The sequence below is a fragment of the Megalobrama amblycephala genome, linkage group LG22, assembly GCF_018812025.1.
Source record: "Megalobrama amblycephala isolate DHTTF-2021 linkage group LG22, ASM1881202v1, whole genome shotgun sequence".
Lineage (NCBI taxonomy): Eukaryota > Metazoa > Chordata > Actinopteri > Cypriniformes > Xenocyprididae > Megalobrama > Megalobrama amblycephala.
The window spans coordinates 191,002-210,492 of record NC_063065.1 but is presented as its reverse complement, the minus strand read 5'-3'; the positions used below and the strand labels follow the sequence as shown (position 1 = coordinate 210,492).

Genomic DNA, 19,491 nt, shown 5'->3' with positions numbered 1-19,491 from the left:
TATTATAATATTCTGTGTTTGGCAATTTTTATAAAGTTAATCATATTGTGTTTAGCATATTAACATTCTTGAATGTGAATTTTCTTGCTCTTAAGTAACATTATGCTTTCTTTTTTCAGATTTCAGAGAACCCAAAGGAAAAGAGGCAGTCGTCTGATGCGAGCCAGATTTTGAAAACTTGAGCCACTGGATCACTTATGATGACATAAGACTTCTGAAAGCAATGTTATTTTTAAAGGTTGTAATGCTTTTGTCCTTTTTGCCTCACTCTTAAAGCATTTAATTTTCACTTTGTCATTGATTGAGTTAAACTGTCAAATACAATAAACTGACTCAACTACGGGAAAGGTGTCATTTATGTTTTTAAAGGTTTTCCCAAAACTTTGAAATGACCATAAATTTGTTGATGCACCACTGAAGTGTAGCTGAAATATTAATGTTGTTCAGAACCTTTTTTATGTTGACATTTCAGTTCAGTCAAGATCACATTAACATTGATCAAACAATATTATGGCCAAACTAATGATTATTTTTGTTAATTTTAATATTGATTCAACATCAGTGCTGTAGAATCAATCAAAGTATAATGTTGATTCAATAGCATTACCATTGATTTTTTTGTTCACCATTGTTTCAACATTAAATGAGGGTGCATGTTGAAAAAATATCACTTTGTAATGTTGAATCAAAAATATTACTATTGATATGAGGTTGAAATCTCAACATTGCTTGAATATTAACTGAGGGTGCAAGAGTGATACTGAAGCAACATCACTTTGTACATTAATTCAATGCAATTAGTGCTTCTTATTAGTGATTCTTAATCCTATCCAATACCTAAACTTAACAATTAACTATATTAATAAGCAGTAAATTAGTTTGTTGAGGGAAAAGACAGTTAATATTTTATATGTGTTCCCTATACACTCAAAAAAATATTTCAGTCTAAACATATGTTTTATGTAATTGAATTACATACAAAATTTCCATCCATTTGGATTACATAGTTTTTACATAAACAAACAAATAAACTTAATGTGATTCATATTTGTAAGTCATATGTAAATGAAATAGGTAAGATGTATCTAATAGTATGCCCAGTCTATATAACACTACTTAGTGTTCATGTGTTTGCGCACTACTGAGTTAAAGTACCATTGAAGCAGTACTTGCGCAAATATTAACACTTTTGGAGCATGCTTGTCAACACGCTTACGGTGATTTGTGCCCCACTCATGCAAAATTAAACAATTGGCTTCAGTCACAGTCATATTGTGCAGACAATTGATCCGTTCAGTTCGTAAAGCTTATAAAAGCTCTGAATGTGCAATGTACAATTAATTTATAGTCTGATGATCCTACGTTTTGGTGAGGGCGTTCAGAGTACCGGCAACATGTGACAAGTGCCAGTGCGCGAGACCGGCCCACTTCGAGCAATGACTGTTACTACTAATAAAACTGATCTCTGGGGGCCCCAAAAGTGCATGGGCCCTTAGAATCATCTTAAATTCAAATGTTTCCATAAAGTGTAATGAGACTTTCCTGATGTAACGGGTACAGAAAGTTTCCTGTTAATTGTATATATTGTTTATTAGAATTCACCCAAAAATTGTTTGTATACATATACCTGATATATATAACTGCCTAATTGAAATGTGAGTGCTTTCCCCTTTAATTGTGATGACATCACGAGGCATGTCATTTCCTGTTCTGGCCCCTCCTCTTCCTCTTTGCATTGGTGATGCACTGGAGAGGTGAGGTTATTTTGGGCTCTTGTTAATCTTTTTTTAATCCTTATTTTAATTGTTGATTTTATACTTATATTTTTGCTCCAATTTATGTATATATTCTTATTTTACTCATCTGTGTGGTTATTTTTGTCATTTTATTCTTTTTGAGTTAAATTTGTCTTGTATGTGGAAATGAAGCACATGGTGACAGGTGTACATCATATTCATTTTAGGAATCGAGGGTGACTCTCATTGTATTAAGAGGCTGTTTTTATTTGTTTATCAGGTATGTTTTCAGTTACATTTATTTTCTTGTTAAATGTGATTTATTTTAGCTCTTTGCATTGGTGATGCACTGGAGAGGAATCGAGGGTGACTCTCATTGTATTAAGAGGCTGTTTTTATTTGTTTATCAGGAATAAAAGATCAGCGAAACTGCGAATGCTGTCCTGTTCTTCCTTCCAGCGCACAACACACAACGCAGAGAACAGACCAGTTACACTGACACATTCTGCTCATACTGACCAACACAACAGATTTGGTAGAACCAGTCATTCTACAGACAGAATACCATCACAGCCAAGTGCAGTTGGAAGCAAACCTGACCAAGAGGATCACAGGCATCATGTCCAGCGGCTGCAGCATCTAGTCAGCACAGTACACACCTAAAGGGACTGTGTGCCACAGAGATGCATTCTGCAGTACTTTTACTTGCCTTCATGTTGTTATTTCAGGTGACGACTTGACTCCTGCACCCATCAACTGATGCTGCTAGGTGCCAGCCTATGAACACTCTAAAAACAACACCCAATATATGGAAGCAGGAAATGTCCAAAAGTAGCCCGTCAGGACTGATTTGAATTTGCCACAAGGGGCCAAGCGTGGACTGTACGACTTGATTTTCTTGCAAAACAAAAACTGAGATCAAGCTCCCTGCAATAAAGCAATAATAATCATCTGGAGAGAAGATCTCAAAGAAATAGCATAGGACAACGCCTTGCCCTCACACATCTACAGTATGCAACCCCTGCAAATCCCCCCACCCTCACACACACACACCCTCCTTTCCCCCTGACTCAAGTCACTGAAAGTCTCCAAGATGTACAGTGTAACTTGTGTTTCTATTGTTTTTTCCTTTCATGTGTGGCTCTCCTATGGAGCTTCCTCTCAGACAGGATCTCCTGTCGCAAGCGGGCAGCATGATTCTTCATCCCCGCCCAGAACTATGGAGGCTGTGGGCCTGGCCTCTGAGGGGGCAAGGCTCATAGATTCAGGCCTCTCAACCGAGGTTGTGGAGACAATCCTTCAATCCAGAGCTCCCTCCACGAGGAAGTTGTATATGTACAAAAGGAAATTGTTCTCTACATGCTGTAGTCAATGTAATATGGACCCTGTCCAGTCACCTATCAGCTTTGTGCTTCAGTTCCTTCAAGAAAAATTTTTAGAAGGTTTAACTCCTTCAACTTTTAAGGTACACTGTAAACAAAGTCAGTAAAATATACAGCAAAACACCGTCAAATTCCAACGGTAATGGAGCGTAAAACCAAAAACTTCCTTTTACTGTATTAAATAGATTGAATAACCGTTAATTGTGAGACTGGATAAAACTTTGTTTTTTACTGTAATAAAATGTTGAAATTATAAATATTTTCTGTGAAAACAAATAAATATGCATACATTTTACAATTAAATATTGTAATGTTGAAAATGTCTAAAAACCTTAGATTTTATGGTATTATTTGAGTAAAACTACATCTTTTGGGGTTGTGCACATTGGAATTCACAGTATAAATCTGTAGATTTTTAAGCAAACAAAAACATTCAATTTTACAGAAGCAAGATGTTAAAAAATCCCACTAAACACTGGACGTCGGATAGACGTGCAGATCATGTCTATATTAGGTCCGTCGGTCCATGACCATTTCTGAACATCTATTCGACATCCAAACTACACAGTTTAAAAAAAACTGTCAAATTTACGGTAAAATACCGGCAGCTGTGGTTGCCAGGAATATACCGTGAAAAAATGTGGAATCTGTAAAAGACCATACGGTATACTGGTTTTGTAACCCTAAATTTTACAGTAGACAATGTATTTTTTTTACCAAAATCATGGTAGAAAAAACAAATTTATTTGTCAATTATACAGGTCCACTATTTGGACGTCCAACCATGACCCAACTTGGACGTCATCTTGACGTTCAACATTTGACCTTTGAACGGGTAATTTTTTGGACGTCATTTGGACGTCAATAACAGATGCAGGAAATTGACATGATTAATATGTAATATTTGTTTTATAGGGCCTATCAACATGATTAATACATGAAGAGCTCAGATGCAAAAGCCTCTAAGTGCCATCTGAAATTTTCTTCTAGAATTATCATTTTTATCAAGCTTGTATATTTAAGTTCAATAATTTCACTTAAATGGCAATGCAAATTACCTATTAATTGTCATTTACATTTACATTTACATTTACATTTACATTTATTCATTTGGCAGACGCTTTTATCCAAAGCGACTTACAAGTGAGGAATACAACAAGCGAGTCGTCATGACGAGGCAAATAGACAAGAAGTGCTCATAATACAAGTTATAGGCAGTGCTCAGATTATCCTAAGCTACAATAGAGAGGGTTTAGAGGAAGTGAAAGGATAGGAGTAAGAAGTTTTTTTTTTTTTTTTTTTTTTTTAAGATGAGGTTAAGTGCTCACGAAAGAGATGGGTTTTCAGCTGTCTTTGAATATTGCCAGGGATTCCGCATTCCGGATGGAGGCAGGAAGATCGTTCCACCAGCAAGGAACAGTGAACGAGAACGTTCTGGAAAGTGATTTTGTGCCTCCCTGTGATGGTACCACAAGCCTTCGCTCCTTTAATGAGCGCAGGTTTCTGGTAGGAGTGTAGACTCGTAAGAGTGAGTGGAAGTAGGAGGGTGCTGAGCCTGTGGCAGATCTGTAAGCAAGCGTCAACGCCTTGAATTTGATACGAGCAGCAAGTGGTTAGCCAGTGAAGAGAGATGAAGAGAGGCGTGACGTGGGCTCTTTTGGGCTCGTTGAAGACGAGACGTGCTGCAGCGTTCTGAATCATTTGTAGAGGCTTGATTGTGCATGATGGCAGTCCAGCCAGAAGAGCATTGCAGTAATCAAGCCTAGAAATGACCAGGGCCTGGACCAGAAGTTGTGTTGCATGTTCTGTTAGAAAGGGCCTGATTTTCCTGATGTTGTATAGTGCAAATCTGCATGACCGAGCTGTCTTTGCAGTGTGGTCTTTGAAGGACAGTTGGTCATCAAGGATTACTCCAAGATTTCTGGCCGAATTTGACGGGGTAATTGAGGATGTACCTATCTGGATGCTGAAATCGTGATTTAGAGTCGGATTGGCAGGGAAGACGAGAAGCTCAGTCTTAGCCAGGTTGAGCTGTAGATGATGTTCTTTCATCCATGCCGAGATGCCCGCCAGACAGCTTGAGATTCGTGCAGCTACTGTGGGATCATCTGGTTGGAATGAAAGGAAGAGTTGTGTGTCATCAGCATAGCAATGGTAGGAGAAACCATGTGCCTGAATGATGGGACCAAGTGATGTAGTGTAAATGGAGAAGAGGAGGGGTCCAAGAACTGAACCCTGAGGAACACCCGTGGTTAGTTGATGAGCTTTGGATACCTCCCCTCTCCAGGCAACCCTGAAAGACCTTCCTGTGAGATAGGATTCAAACCAGAGAAGCGGAGTACCTGTGATGCCCAGTGATGAGAGGGTGGACAGGAGGATCTGATGATTCACCGTGTCAAAGGCAGCAGATAGATCGAGCAGAATGAGAACTGATGATTTGGAATCAGCCTTTGCAATCTGCAGGGATTCAGTGACCGACAGCAGTGCAGTCTCAGTCGAGTGGCCACTCTTGAAACCGGATTGATTGACATCCAATTGGTTGCTCTGTGAGAGGAAAGATGACACCTGGTTGAAAACAACTCGTTCAAGTGTTTTTCCTATGAATGGTAGGAGAGAAACAGGTCTGTAGCTGTCTACAATAGACGTGTTTAATGTGGGTTTCTTAAGCAGTGGGTTACCCGAGCCTGCTTGAATGTGTTAGGGAAAGTGCCAGTGTGGAGAGATGTGTTGATGATGTGTGTCAGTGCTGGTAAAAGTGTGGGAGCGATGGCTTGTAGAAGGTGTGTGGGGATGGGATCTAGAGGGCAGGTGGTGGGGATGGCTGGAGAGGAGAAGTTTGGATACTTCTGTCTCAGTGAGGGGAGAGAATGAAGAGAGGAGGTGTGTGGCTGTGTGTGTGGTTGGTCTGAGTTCCTGTGTGTGTGGAGCGGAGAACTGACTGCTGATGGTAGATGTTTTATCAGTGAAAAATGTAGCAAAATTATCAGCAGTAAGGGATGAGGTGGGTGGTGGTGGAGGGGGGCAGAGGAGAGAGTTGAATGTTTGAAAAGTGTACGTGTGTTTGGAGCGCTGTTGATTTTGTTGTGGAAATAGGAAGATTTAGCAGCATGAATTTCAGCAGAAAAGGATGAGAGCAGAGATTGATAGCTACTTAGGTCAAATTGGTCTTTTGATTTGTGCCACTTCCTCTCTGCAGCCCTGAGTTTGGTCCGATGTTCACGAAGAACATCAGATAACCAGGGATTAGAGGGAGTGGCACGTGCAGGCCTGGATGACAGAGGACAGATACTATCTAGAGAAGAAGTTAATGTGGAACATAAAGTGTCTGTTGCTGTATTCACATCTAGAGATGCGAATTGTGAGGGTGAGGGAAGAGAGGATGATACAGTAGAGGAAAGATCAGAAGAAGAAAGAGAGCGCAGGTTTTGTCTGAAGGTAACTGGTAGCGGGGTTGGTGGTGAACAAATGGGGAGTTGTAGATTAAAAGTAATGAAGAAATGATCGGAAATGTGCAGAGGTTTTACAAGAATGTTGTCGGTGATGCAGTTGCGTGTGTAAATGAGATCAAGTTGGTTGCCAGATTTGTGTGTACTTGTGGAAATGAGCCGATTAAGATCGAATGAGGCTAGAAGAGAGTGGAAGTCTGAAGCATAAGGCTTCTCTAGATGAATGTTGAAATCGCCAAAAACTACAAGTGGGCTACCATCCTCTGGGAATGAGGACAGCAGCATTTAAGTGAAAGTACTTAACTATACCACAGCAAAATCCCCAGTGTTAAATTAACACCCAAAGTGAACATATGAGTCCATCTTACCGGGTGTTAAAAAGTAACACTGAAGCAGCGTTAAAGTTAATGAGATAATTGATTGATGATTGAGTGATGATTGACAATTAGTGGAGACACCTGATGATAATAAGCAGAATCACTGAAGGAACAACAAGAGAAAAAGAGAGAGACACAACATCTACAACTGACTTCCAGCCATTAAACATTATTACACTTATTATTCACCAGTTTGATTTGATTTCTGTCACACATCAACAAAAGTTCTTACTGAGAATGAACAGATGTTTAGATGTTAATGTTTTAATGAAAGTTTAGTTTGAAGTCACCATGATGGTGAAAAGCATTTCCTTTAGCTGGGCTCTTGACGCTATTAACAATCATTTATTTCTGGCTGCTCCAACTTTGTGTTTGTAAAGCACATTTGTTATGGTCAAACTATGATCTGGACTGTGTTTCCCAATCGTGATGTGAACCAAAGGTTATCGATTTAGGTTTACAATGCGTTGGGAATCACAGTCATGATGGTTTTGTTTTGATGATGACATTCTCTTTGTGAAATGGTCAAGTTCATTGGTGACATCCAGTATTGATGGTCATATAGATGTTACATCATTTCTTTCTAGTAAATCTGTTACCACTTGAAATCTAGAAGAGCTTTTATAATCTGAAGAACAGAAAAAAAAAAAAAAAAAAAAAAAAAACCCACAGACATCAAGAATCAGCATATGACCCTCAACAATGGTGACAATCAAACAAAGTGCTTCATGTTGCAGTGCATGATGGGAGCCACCAATCAAAACTCATCCATGGCTCCCATCATGCATTGCTGCATGAATAAATTATGCAGCTGAATTGTCCTGATAGATTGTTCGTGTTTGCTTTATTTTTCTGTTGTTTTGTTGTGACAGTAGCTTGTTTTGTGATGTTGAGAGTTGATCTGTTTGTCAGTATTTTGTATTTATTTATCGTCACCGTTCTTGAGAATCAGATGCTGACTCTTGATGTCTGTGTGTGTGTTTTTTTTTCTTGAGTCTTCAGATTATAAAAGCTCTTCTCACATTTACTGAAAAGAAATAATATAACATCTATATGACCATCAATACTGGATGTCACCAATGAATCTGACCATTTCACAAAGAGAATGTCATCATCAAAACAAAACCATCACGACTGTGATTCCCAAAGCATTGTAAACCTAAATTGATCAACTTTAGCTCACATCACTATTGGGAAACACAGTCCAGATCATAGTTTCTCTGACCATAACAAATGTGCTCTACAAACACAAGTTGGAGCAGCCAGAGATAAACTAATGTTAATAGAGTCAAGAGCCCAGCTAAAGGAAATGCTTTTCACCATCATGGTGACTTCAAACTAAACTTTCATTAAAACATTAACATCTAAACATCTGTTCATTCTCAGTAAGAACTTTTGTTGATGTATGACAGAAATCAAATCAAACTGGTTAATAATAAGTGTAATAATGTTTAATGGCTGGAAGTCAGTTGTAGTTGTTGTGTCTCTCTCTTTTTCTCTTGTTGCTTCTTCAGTGATTCTGCTTATTATCATCAGGTGTCTCCACTAATTGTCAATCATCACTCAATCATCAATCAATTATCTCATTAACTTTAACACTGCTTCAGTGTTACTTTTTAACACCCGGTAAGATGGACTCATATGTTCACTTTGGGTGTTAATTTAACACTGGGGATTTTGCTTTATAAAAATGATCATTCTAGAAGAAATTCAGATGGCACTTGCATCTGAACTCTTCACATACAGATTATTTAGAAACAAACACGATTTATTATGTGAATGCCTATTTATTATTTCAGGCCATGTTTTTTTTTTTTTTTTTTTTTTACATTTTCCTGTTTTTCTTAACTGGTTTATTTAAAGTAGCCTAATAAAGTTATTTCTTTATGCATATGTATTTTTGCATGTATCTGTTTTTATTTGGAAATGCAATTTGTGGGAAATTATAGTTCAGAAAATAATTTCATGGTAGCATATATTAGGCCTATCCTCCTTATTTCTAATTTAAAAAGAACCGACAGCAGCTAAAGGACAGGCGAGGACAACTCTCTATCAAGGGCTTTGGATTTCAGCCAAAGAGACAAAAAACAGTCAACATCACTCTGATTGGTCGAGGCAGCACATCATCATAACCCAACCAATAAACGCCACTCTGATTGGTCGAGGCAACACAACAGGCATTTCGCGCGAGTGTTCAACCATTGCAAAATGATGGCACAGCTTTTCAGCCTCGCTGCATTTATTTTTGAATAAAGATGAAAATGGTGATATTGAATTGTGATTTATTGTATTTGTATAACTGTAGTGTTGTATGTAGTCCCATGTTTCCAGAGGGTGGAGGACATGTTGTGCCAGTTAATTTTCCTGTAGCTTTAATTTTAACTGGCACAGAAAAGCATGTCCTCCACCCTCTGGAAACATGGGACCACAGTTATAGAAGTTATAAAAACGACGTCCAAAATAAGTCTAAAGTTGATGTTGAAAAGACGTCCACAAACGACCACATTTGGACTATAAATAGCCCTTACACGGAGGTTCACGGACGTCAACATTAGACGTGCGGAAGACGTCGAAAAAAGACGTCGCCTGGCGTTACAAAACAACCCCTTCAATGGACCGGATTTGAATGTCCAAAAATTACATGAAAAAGACGTCACTCCGACGTCACATTGCGCAGTGGGAATAGGGTCCACCGTAATAATACAACCAGTAAATACCATTAAAAAAGCAAATATCAGCAGTAAAAGACAATAAAATTGATAGTATTTTTTATTTTAAAATTCAGATACTGATATACAGATTAAAAGTTAGGCCTGCAGTATATCATTGTTAACCTTCTGATAAAAAAATCAACAGCGAAAGATGTTTAAAATAAAGTTAATGGTTGTGAATAAAATTGATTTCAATAATATTTTTAATTATTATTTTAAAACAACTTTATGTTATGTTTCATGCCATATTATCAGACCACCTTAAGTGAATCTGCCTTAAATTTTGAGTTTGTGTGATCGCTGTTGATTGGTTGCTGGTAAACTGTGTACAGACGTTTTACGTTCGAATTGCAGAGAAAAAATGTTTTCTGAAAGCAACATTGAGCAGTATGAGCAAACCATTTCACCAAAAAAAGGGGAAGCAAGGCAAGACGTGGCTGCAGCGGTCTGCAGACGTGACTTCTGATCAAACCTCCTCCTAAAGAAACAAAGACCGACATTACATTGCGGGATGACGTCACCTGAAAATGACGCTGCTGAGCTGTGTGCCGCGCGCTTTTTTTTTTCTTGCAGGAGACTTGTTGGCTTCGCTAACGGACGCAGTTTTGAACTCGTATTAGCGCCATTTATAGCTGCTTGGACCAGCATCTTCGGAATTTTGTAGACATCCTGGAAACTTACAATTAATTCGAGGTGAGGTGAGTACATGCAACTTCAAGTTATCTCTCTTATAAAAACCCACCAGCCCAGCTTTTATAGATAATTTTAGGAGTTCGTTTTTTATGAGTGAGGTTGTGAATTTAGTTAGCATTACAAATATTTATTAGATTTTTTAAAAGAAACTGGATTTGAGAAGATATAGTATAAAGAGAATTTAGTACAGTAGGTGGCAGTAATGCAACAAACTGGATGCCAGCTGCCTTAAAAACCCAAAGAAGAAGAAGAAGTAGTTAGCATTACTGTGGCGAGGGAAGCATTGATCTTGATTAGTTTTTGTGTTTGGCGTGCTTAATTTGCTAGGGAGGAATTACCAAAGTACATGTAGATATGTTAACCTGTAATTTCTGTGGTAAAGTAGTTCAGTCATCAAGGGGCTACGTGCTTCATTGTAAACTGCATCGAAATGAGCCACGTTGTTTCTTTCAGTGTATTGAAGCAGACTGCAAGCAGACATACACCAGGTATGGCGCGTTTAAGGCTCATTTTTACCGAAGACACTCTGCCCCTACCCATGTCACTGGTGTGGCGGTGGTTTCTGCGTTTACATGTGCAATGGCGATGTGTGAACGTCAGTGTCAAAACTCTAAAGAGTTAATAGCTCATCTGAAGAGCCATATTGTGGAAGGACACGTGGTCACTTGTCCAGTAAGAGGATGCACAAATACATTTAGAGTTAAATCATCTTTTACTGCCCACATGTCACGTAAACACAGAGAGTTTTCAGACAGCAGGTGTTTTATATAGAGAGTCTGCATGTCAATCATCATCTGTTCCAACCACATCAGATGACTTTATACCCTTGATTTCTGAGCCTGCTGCACAGTCTATTACAGATGAAGATAACACGGAAATGTCCCCTGAATTCTGTGATCTTTTTCTGAGAAACGTTTCACAATTCTACTTAAAATTGCAGGGTCAGTTTCTACTGCCTGCTTCAACCATACAGAACATTGTGGAGGAAATGCAGAACATACATGAGTTGGGACAGACATACATTTTGGGTAAACTTGCATCACTATTAAAAGATGACACATCATTATCAGAGGAGGACATCAACAAAGTCTGCGAGTCTGTCAAAAGCTATGATCTGTTTTCTGCATGTCATACCGGGCCATTGAGGACAGTGTACTCCAGAGCTCAGACCTTTAAAAAAGCCTTTAACTATGTGGAACCAAAGAAAATATTTTTAGGGAGAGATGAAAACAGAAAAGATAGGTTTGCCTATTATGTGCCTTTAAGAGAGACTTTGAGATGTCTGCTAGAGTCTGATCTGTGGCAGAAATCAGAAGAGCCCTCTACTGAGCCTCCTGCTGATGTTCTGTGTGACATAAGTGATAGTAAGCTGTTTAAATCAAATGATTTTTTTGGTAATAACCCATCATGCCTCAAGCTAGTACTCTACCAGGATGCCTTTGAAGTCGTTAACCCTTTAGGCTCTGCAAGGACAAAACACAAGGTATTAGCTGTATATGCATCAGTGGCAAACTTGCCACTTCATGTACGCTCAGACACAGACCACATGTCTCTTGTCTTACTGTGCAGGGAGAAAGATTTTAAAGAGTTTGGTCATGCTAATGTGTTCTCTGAATTACTAGCAGACTTGAAAGAATTGGAGGACAGTGGGATTGTTGCATCAGATGAAACTAGAGTCAAAGGAACTTTGTTTTGCATTGCTGGTGATAATCTGGGTTCTCACTGTATTGGTGGCTTCACTGAAAATTTTAGTTCTTCAAAGTACTTCTGCAGGTACTGCCTCATAACGAAATCTGAATTTCAGGGTGCTGACCCAAATCTGTGTGGACCAGAACGTACCAAAGAGAACTACAACTTTGCTGTTGATCGCCTCCAGATTGACAATACACCAGACGTTGAAGGAGTGAAGTTCAGATCAGTGTTCAATTCACTCAAATACTTCAACGTTTGTATGCCAGGCTTGCCACCATGTCTAGGTCACGATATCTTTGAGGGAGTTTTGGCTTATGATGTGGCACTGTATCTGAAGTACTTCATAAAGAAAAAAGCATGGTTCACTCTGAACCGACGTATCAAACAGTTTATTTACCATGCCTCTGATGCTTCTACAAAGCCATCTGAGGTCAGCCCTCAAGCAGCTAAACTCTCAGGACAGGCCGTACAGAACTGGAACTTCCTCCGATTGCTGCCTCTCATAGTTGGTGACATAGTGACAGACCCCACAGATGATGTGTGGAACTTAACTCTGCAGCTGAAAGATATTGTAGACATGGTGTGTGCTCAGAAAATTTCAGTGGCTCAGGTAGCATATCTTGATATTCTTATTCAAGAATATTTAGAGTCAAGAAAAGCTCTGTTCCCAGAATGCAACCTGAGACCAAAACACCATTTTCTACGCCATTACCCAGCACTGATTCTGAAATTTGGCCCACTGATAAGATTATGGACAATGCGCTTTGAAAGTAAGCACAGTTATTTCAAGAGATGTGCCAGAAATTTGAAAAATTTCAAAAACCTCTGCCATACACTCTCTGAAAGACATCAGATGTTTCAGGCCTATCTAGCAGCAGGTTCATTGTGTCAGTCTGTCTTGAAAGTCAAAGATGGTTCTCCATTTCACTCAGTGCTGTACAGTAAAGCCATTCAAGATGCAGTCCAAATGTTTGACTTTACTGAAACCAATACAAAGGTCACATTAGAAATGATGTACAAGGGAACACAGTACAAGAAAGGACACTTCCTTGTCACAGGGGGCTCTGACTCTGTTGAGTTTGGTGAAGTAGTTCTCATTTTGATTAAGAATGACAGTGTTTATTTTCTGGTGTCGGTGCACGTGACAGAATACCATTCTCAGTATCATCTGCACTCAGTGAGAAAGGAAAAAGAAAAGATGCAGTGTGTGAACATCATTGACTTAATTGATTTCTATCCATTAACATCTTACATGAAGTATGGGTACCAGATGGTTCCATTGAAACACTGTGTGCTGTCACAATAATGGGGCTGTTAGTTTGGTACTTATGAAACACTGTATAAAAGTGTAGTATTAAGCAAGATCAGCTTCATATTTTAACGCCAAAGGTACCACTTGGTGTAAATTGACCTTTATTCACATTATTTTATCAGACATCTCGGAAATGGGGGACAGCATAAGGAGTTCCATTACTAAGGTGCTGCGGGACCTGTCTGCCTCAATCCTTGAAATTGTACTGGAGGCACTACAATCATTAGGAGTGGAGACATCTGAGGACTTGCAGTTCATCAGTGAGACTGATCTGAACTCTGTCCTGAGACCAATTCAGGCAAGAAAACTGCTGGCTGCCTGGAAACAAACCAGTAAGTATTATGATTTCATTGCACAATAGCCATGAAGGGCTTTCTGTTTTTTCTATTATACTTTGGCCAAGGTCCAAAAAGTACAATTAATCGTATCGTTTGTGATTTTGTTTTACAGCACCAAATACGGACATTTCAAGCCAGGCCAGCCTATCGTCTTCATCTTCTTGCTCCTCATTTTCTGCCTCCCCCTCACCCAGTCCAATATATTCTCTAGACTGGGTAGATAAATTTAGAATTCCATGTGAAGATTTTCCAGAAGACTTGATCCAGTGTCTTCAGAGAGAGAAAAGACCAAAGCCTCGATTGCGGAGGGAGATGATCCGCATCATTGTGAAGGAGATGAAGAAAGCCTGTGCCTCTCCAACTAGAAGAGCCTCGACTGAAATTGGAAAAAAAACTGGTTGTGATGTATCCCAAGTCACTGCTGGATGTCATCGAGGGGGATGTGGTAGGACAGGGGTACCACTCTTTGGTAAAACAGATTCAGGCACGAATTGAAAATGTGAAGAGGTCTACTTCACCAGTGTTACAGAAGCGCAAACTGGGAGGATCAGATGACACCAATGAAGTCACACCTGAAAAGCGAGCATCTGTTCAAGACACATATGGCTGCATAAAGTGGGACATGAAGTTTTTGCCAGTCATTGAGACATTGGAAACCCAGCAGGAGAAGAAAGAACGTATGAAAATTCTCAGTGAACAGACAAGCTTCAGTCATGAAGAAGTAAAAACTTTAATGAATTGCACCTACTACTCTCAGCGCAAAGCAATAAATAGCGGAGCAGACATGCAAACCATCATAGAAGAGTGGCCTTTTTTGTTTCAGGCGATTGGAATGATAGTCCACTTTGAAGAACTTACTGGGGTACCGCTGAAAGAGACTTTCCTCACCAGTCTGGAAAAGAAGGGAAAACGGCTTCTGGACTTTCTGAAAAACACTTGTGCAGACAAGAGCAAGCGTGTCTTGGAGGCTGTCATAAAGCTTCGAATGCAGAGGGGACAGCTGAAGGGCTGCTCAGAAGACGTGAAAGATATGATGCTCCTCCTTCTCTCCTATTTCGATGAAAAAGAGGAGACCCTCTTCCACTATGTTGATGAAACATGTCTGGCAAAAGAAGTCCATGTGGAAAGCCTGCCTGTGACACCATGTATCATTGTTTGTGGTGAGTTGAAAATCAGTACAACTGCACAGAACTTAAGCTAATGCAAGGATACGCTATATTAAATGTCTGCACTTTCACTATTTTAAGACACATTTGAATGGTAAAGGGGGTTTTACAGTTAATTATTTTACACTTGTATTTCATTCCAAGGATCCTCCTGCTTTGCATCGAGACTGTTCATGCTCAGCATTGACCACAAAGTCGTGAATGACCAAATAACTGACTTCATCTCTGCAATCTGTCTGATGCTTGGTAGCTACTACTGCCTGAACATCCACTATCCACTGGAACTTGGCTCCACACTTGAATTCCTTCAGAGGTAATTTTTTTTACTTTTCCCTCGCCTTTCCCCTTTTTTTTTTTCGTTGTATAGGGTTTTATTATGGATTATTGTGTTTATCAAGGTGTTTCCTCAACATTAACCCAGAGAAGGGAACAAAAGTTGAAAAAACTAAGAAGAAGACACTGCATGTGAACCCAAGAGTACTCACCCTCATCGCCGATCTCTCTGATAACGAGTGGCGAGAGACCGTTTAAAGACAGCTTAACTGTACCTTGACTGGGAACTACTGTGTTGTTTATGTTTTCAGTTGTCCCAGCTGATATTGAGTACTCTTACCTGATTTCTGTTATCACAGGCATGCTTTTCAGAGGTTTTGATCTTAGATCTTTAAACAATCCATCTAACTAGGGATTATTGAGAACTGTACTCTTGATGTTTCTGAGATGTTCTATATTCTATACAACTGAGTTTAAACTATTTGAATTTTGTATTGCCCTAATTTGCAAACAAGTTAAGTGTTGCACTGAACTGTTAACATTGAAATTTAAACAACACTGTCTGTTACAAACATTACTTGACTTTAACTGTTATATAGCATTTTGTAGCTGTAAGGTTCTGCAAAATTGATGTCACAAGCTTATGTGCTTGATTACTTATGTAAAGTCATACTTTAAAAATGATGCTATTGCATTTCTTGTCATTTATTCATTGAGGCAGTCATTTTTCTGTTGTGGGATTACAAATTTAATAATCTGTTTAAATCTGCAGATCCTACATCCTGACCATTTGGCAGGACAAGCTCAAGATACAGCAGTGCCTTTGTCTCTATGATAATGTAAAGGTATAGGTGATACTGTCAGACTGATTGGATTAGCACCTATGCATTTGAATGACACATTTATGCTGATTAGATCATGGCTGGGAAATGTAGGGAATGATCTGATTCCTGTACTGCATTTGCATCCTTTGTTTAGATTGTCCACACCTCTACTCTATGTATCCCTCCCCTTGAATGTATATGAACTACCAATTCACTGCCTTAGTCAGATTTTGGATGACCACAGCGACGCACAGCGTGTTTCTCAATAAAGAGTAACTTCAAGAGATCCCAAAGTCTCCTGGTCTATGCTTCTGAGATTTCCAACACTGTTTTTGCTAAAAGAATTCAGGAAATTAATGTAATTCATGTTTTCCTGAAAATGGTTAATATACATTTGTTAGTTGACTTTAAGTGCAGAGCTTAAGCAGTTTTGGCTTTCTTTTTTCATAATGCTTGGAGAAGCTTTAGATGCTTGTTTTGCCTTTATTTGTTTAAAGCAATATATTTGACTAGCAGCCAAGTGTGTGGAGGTCAAAATATGTTCAAGACAATAAAAATGTCAGTGAAGGACATCTGAGATTTTGTTGCAGTGGTTTTCTGATGCATATGTTTAAGGTTTAAGGGTGGTGACACAGCTAAGACCCAATAGTCTCTTTCAAAGTTAGTAAAGTAAACAGATTCTAGAAGATATTTTACACATTTCTCTGTTGTCTCTAAATCTTATTTTAGTCTTTATTATGATTAAAAAGGTTTGTTTTGTTCCTGCCCTTTTCAGACACTGAATTTGAGCAGAAACCATAAGGATACTCAAAGGACCTGTGACTCTCAGGAAATGGTGAGATTTCAGGTCATAATCTTTTTTTTTTTTTTTTTCATTAAATTAATTTTCCTTTGTCCCTTTACAATATTGCTGTTTTGTTTTTGTAAACCAGCATCAAATGAGAGTGACAGGTGAAACAGTTTCAGGAAAAGCATGCTGAAGATTGAATCAAACCTTGGCTGGAAATATTTGGTATGTGTTTTACCGTAAATCAAATTGTTGAAAAACATTCAGCAAACACTGCAACAACAGGGAAACTTGTTTTGCACTTATTTTCTTGTTACTTTAATTTCTTGTCTCATTATTTTTGTCAGTTATTATTATTTATGGTGTATGCCCTTTTTGTTTTCTTTCTGAATGCAGAAGGGATCTAGCCAGTCCACAATGAAAGCTTCGTTGCCCCCCTGTGAGTCTTCTGGCAGAAATGATGGCGCCTGTATTCTTTGGTTTCCCTAAACATCACACCCTGTTTATACGAGGCTCTTCAATTAAGTCTGCACCCAAAGATTCAATAAGAGGTAAGCAGTGGTATTATTCAAGTTTTGCAAAAGAAAGATGGACAGGAGACACTAATCTTAATCAGCCGAGCTCAGGTTGATGTCCAGGTGAGCAGTTTTCATACGATGAAGGAAACTGACGCTATAAAATGTAGATTGAATGATAGGTCTCATCACCATGCATTCAGTCATTAACTTCAAGTTTTTGATGAAAACATTCCAGGATTTTTCCCTATATTATGGTCTCCAATGGGACCCAAACGGTTCAAGGTCCAAATGACAGTTTCAGTGCAGCTTCAAAGGGCTTTAAACGATACCAGACGATGAATAAGGGTCTTATCTAGCGAAACGATCACTCATTTCAAAATAAATAAAAAAGTTTAAGTTTTATAAGCACAAATGCTCGCCTTGCTCTGTTCTGTGATGCGCGTTCATGACGTCATGTAATACGCAATTACGTTGAAAAGGTCACGCTTGAAAAATTTCTGTCCTGAAGAAAATTTTCTTTTAGGCTTTTTAATATTAAAGCACCCAGGATACACACACGAAATGGGCATTTTTAAACGATAAACTGACACAAATACATTTGAATATGTGGTGTATATGGTCCTCCTTCCGCACATTTGTAAACACGTCAACTTGACCTTTTCAACGTAATTGCATATTACGTGACGTCACTAACGCGCATCACAGAACAGAGCAAGGCGAGCATTTGTGCTTATAAGCCTTAAACTTTTTTATTTATTTTTGAAATGAGTGATCGTTTCGCTAGATAAGACCCTTATTCATCGTCTGGTATCGTTTAAAGCCCTTTGAAGCTGCACTGAAAACTGTCATTTGGACCTTGAACCGTTTGGGTCCCATTGGAGACCATAATATAGGGAAAATCCTGGAATGTTTTCATCAAAAACCTTAATTTCTTTTCGACTGAAGAAAGAAAGACATGGACATCTTGGATGACATGGGGGTGAGTAAATTATCAGCAAAAGTTTTTTAAAAGTGAACTAATCCTTTAAGAACTGCATACTTTACACCTAAGAAATAATTTATCATTAGATCTGTTTTTGACAGCACGTTTTGTTCATTTCTGTGCATTTTGCTCAAGCACTGATCAAACTTTTGAAACTTTATTCCATTTTTTTGCTGCAGAGGGGATCCTGCCAGTCCAAAGTGAACTCCTGATGGACATTGAAGTACTCCTGCAGAGCTTGTATCTTCGACACCATGCGCATTAGAAACTCCACCGAGTGCTTTCCTTCACCAAGGCAGGGCCCAGTGACTCATTACTGTTGATCGGTCAGGGGCAGGTCATTTTTTGTTTCATGTTTATTCATTTCTCCATGGATTACCAGCCATATATATGGACACATGCTGTATTCTCAAGATCTATGCTGTTTGGTAGGAATAGAGAAAATTATATGTTTAGTCTGTTTTCAAATGGTATGTCAAATTTTCTCATTGTTTATCAGTAATATTCACTACCTTGGTTATATATGAGCATCTTTAGATTTTTCTATATTTAGCGGTTGCAAATGTAAAATGTACGGTAAACTATTTATGTTCCTCATATTGTACTGTATTTTTAGCGGTAAAATACCGGCAGCTGTGGTTGCCAGGAATTTACCGTAAAATGTATCTGGTCAAAATAAAATGATGTAATTTGTAATACAATTTCACTGTGTTTTTTACTGTCAAAGGTTTTAATAAGGTTTAACATATTTCTGTTATTTTTACAGTTATTTACCATAATAGGGTCTATTAAAAAATGACCGTGATTTTAACAGTAAAAGACTGTAAAAATGCTGCGGTGAAAAACTATTAATTGGTTTACAGAAAGTTTCCGTACTATATACGGTGAATAACTGTGATAAATCTAATGGTACATTTAATGTAATTTTATGGTAAAATACCATTAAATTCACAGTTTTTGGAAGTGAAAAATAACAATTCATTGTAAATATTACAGTGAAAAACCATAAATTAACATTCCCACAATTCCCTGCGTGACACTTCACATTTGATATATTTTTCGTTGAAATAACTCTGTTTCTTCTTAGTTTTTCTCATTTTTTTCTAATCAGTTATGTACATTAGGGTTTTATGTTACATCTAATGTTGTTAAATTAATGTTTATTGCATTTTTAAAATTTCATGCATGTTACCATGATGGTGTTTAGTGTGTGTGTGAATGACACTGTGTGCACCTTCTATACATTAGTGTTGT

General features: G+C 38.4%; 1 long non-coding RNA gene across 1 annotated transcript; it reads left to right on the top strand.

The window, feature by feature from the left end:
* The first annotated feature begins 16,521 nt into the window (after window positions 1–16,521).
* On the top strand, window positions 16,522–18,904 carry LOC125258410. The gene is made up of 3 exons (XR_007182607.1): window positions 16,522–16,962; window positions 17,134–17,288; window positions 18,417–18,904. It is a non-coding gene; the product is annotated as an uncharacterized LOC125258410 (long non-coding RNA).
* The last annotated feature ends 587 nt before the right edge of the window (window positions 18,905–19,491 follow it).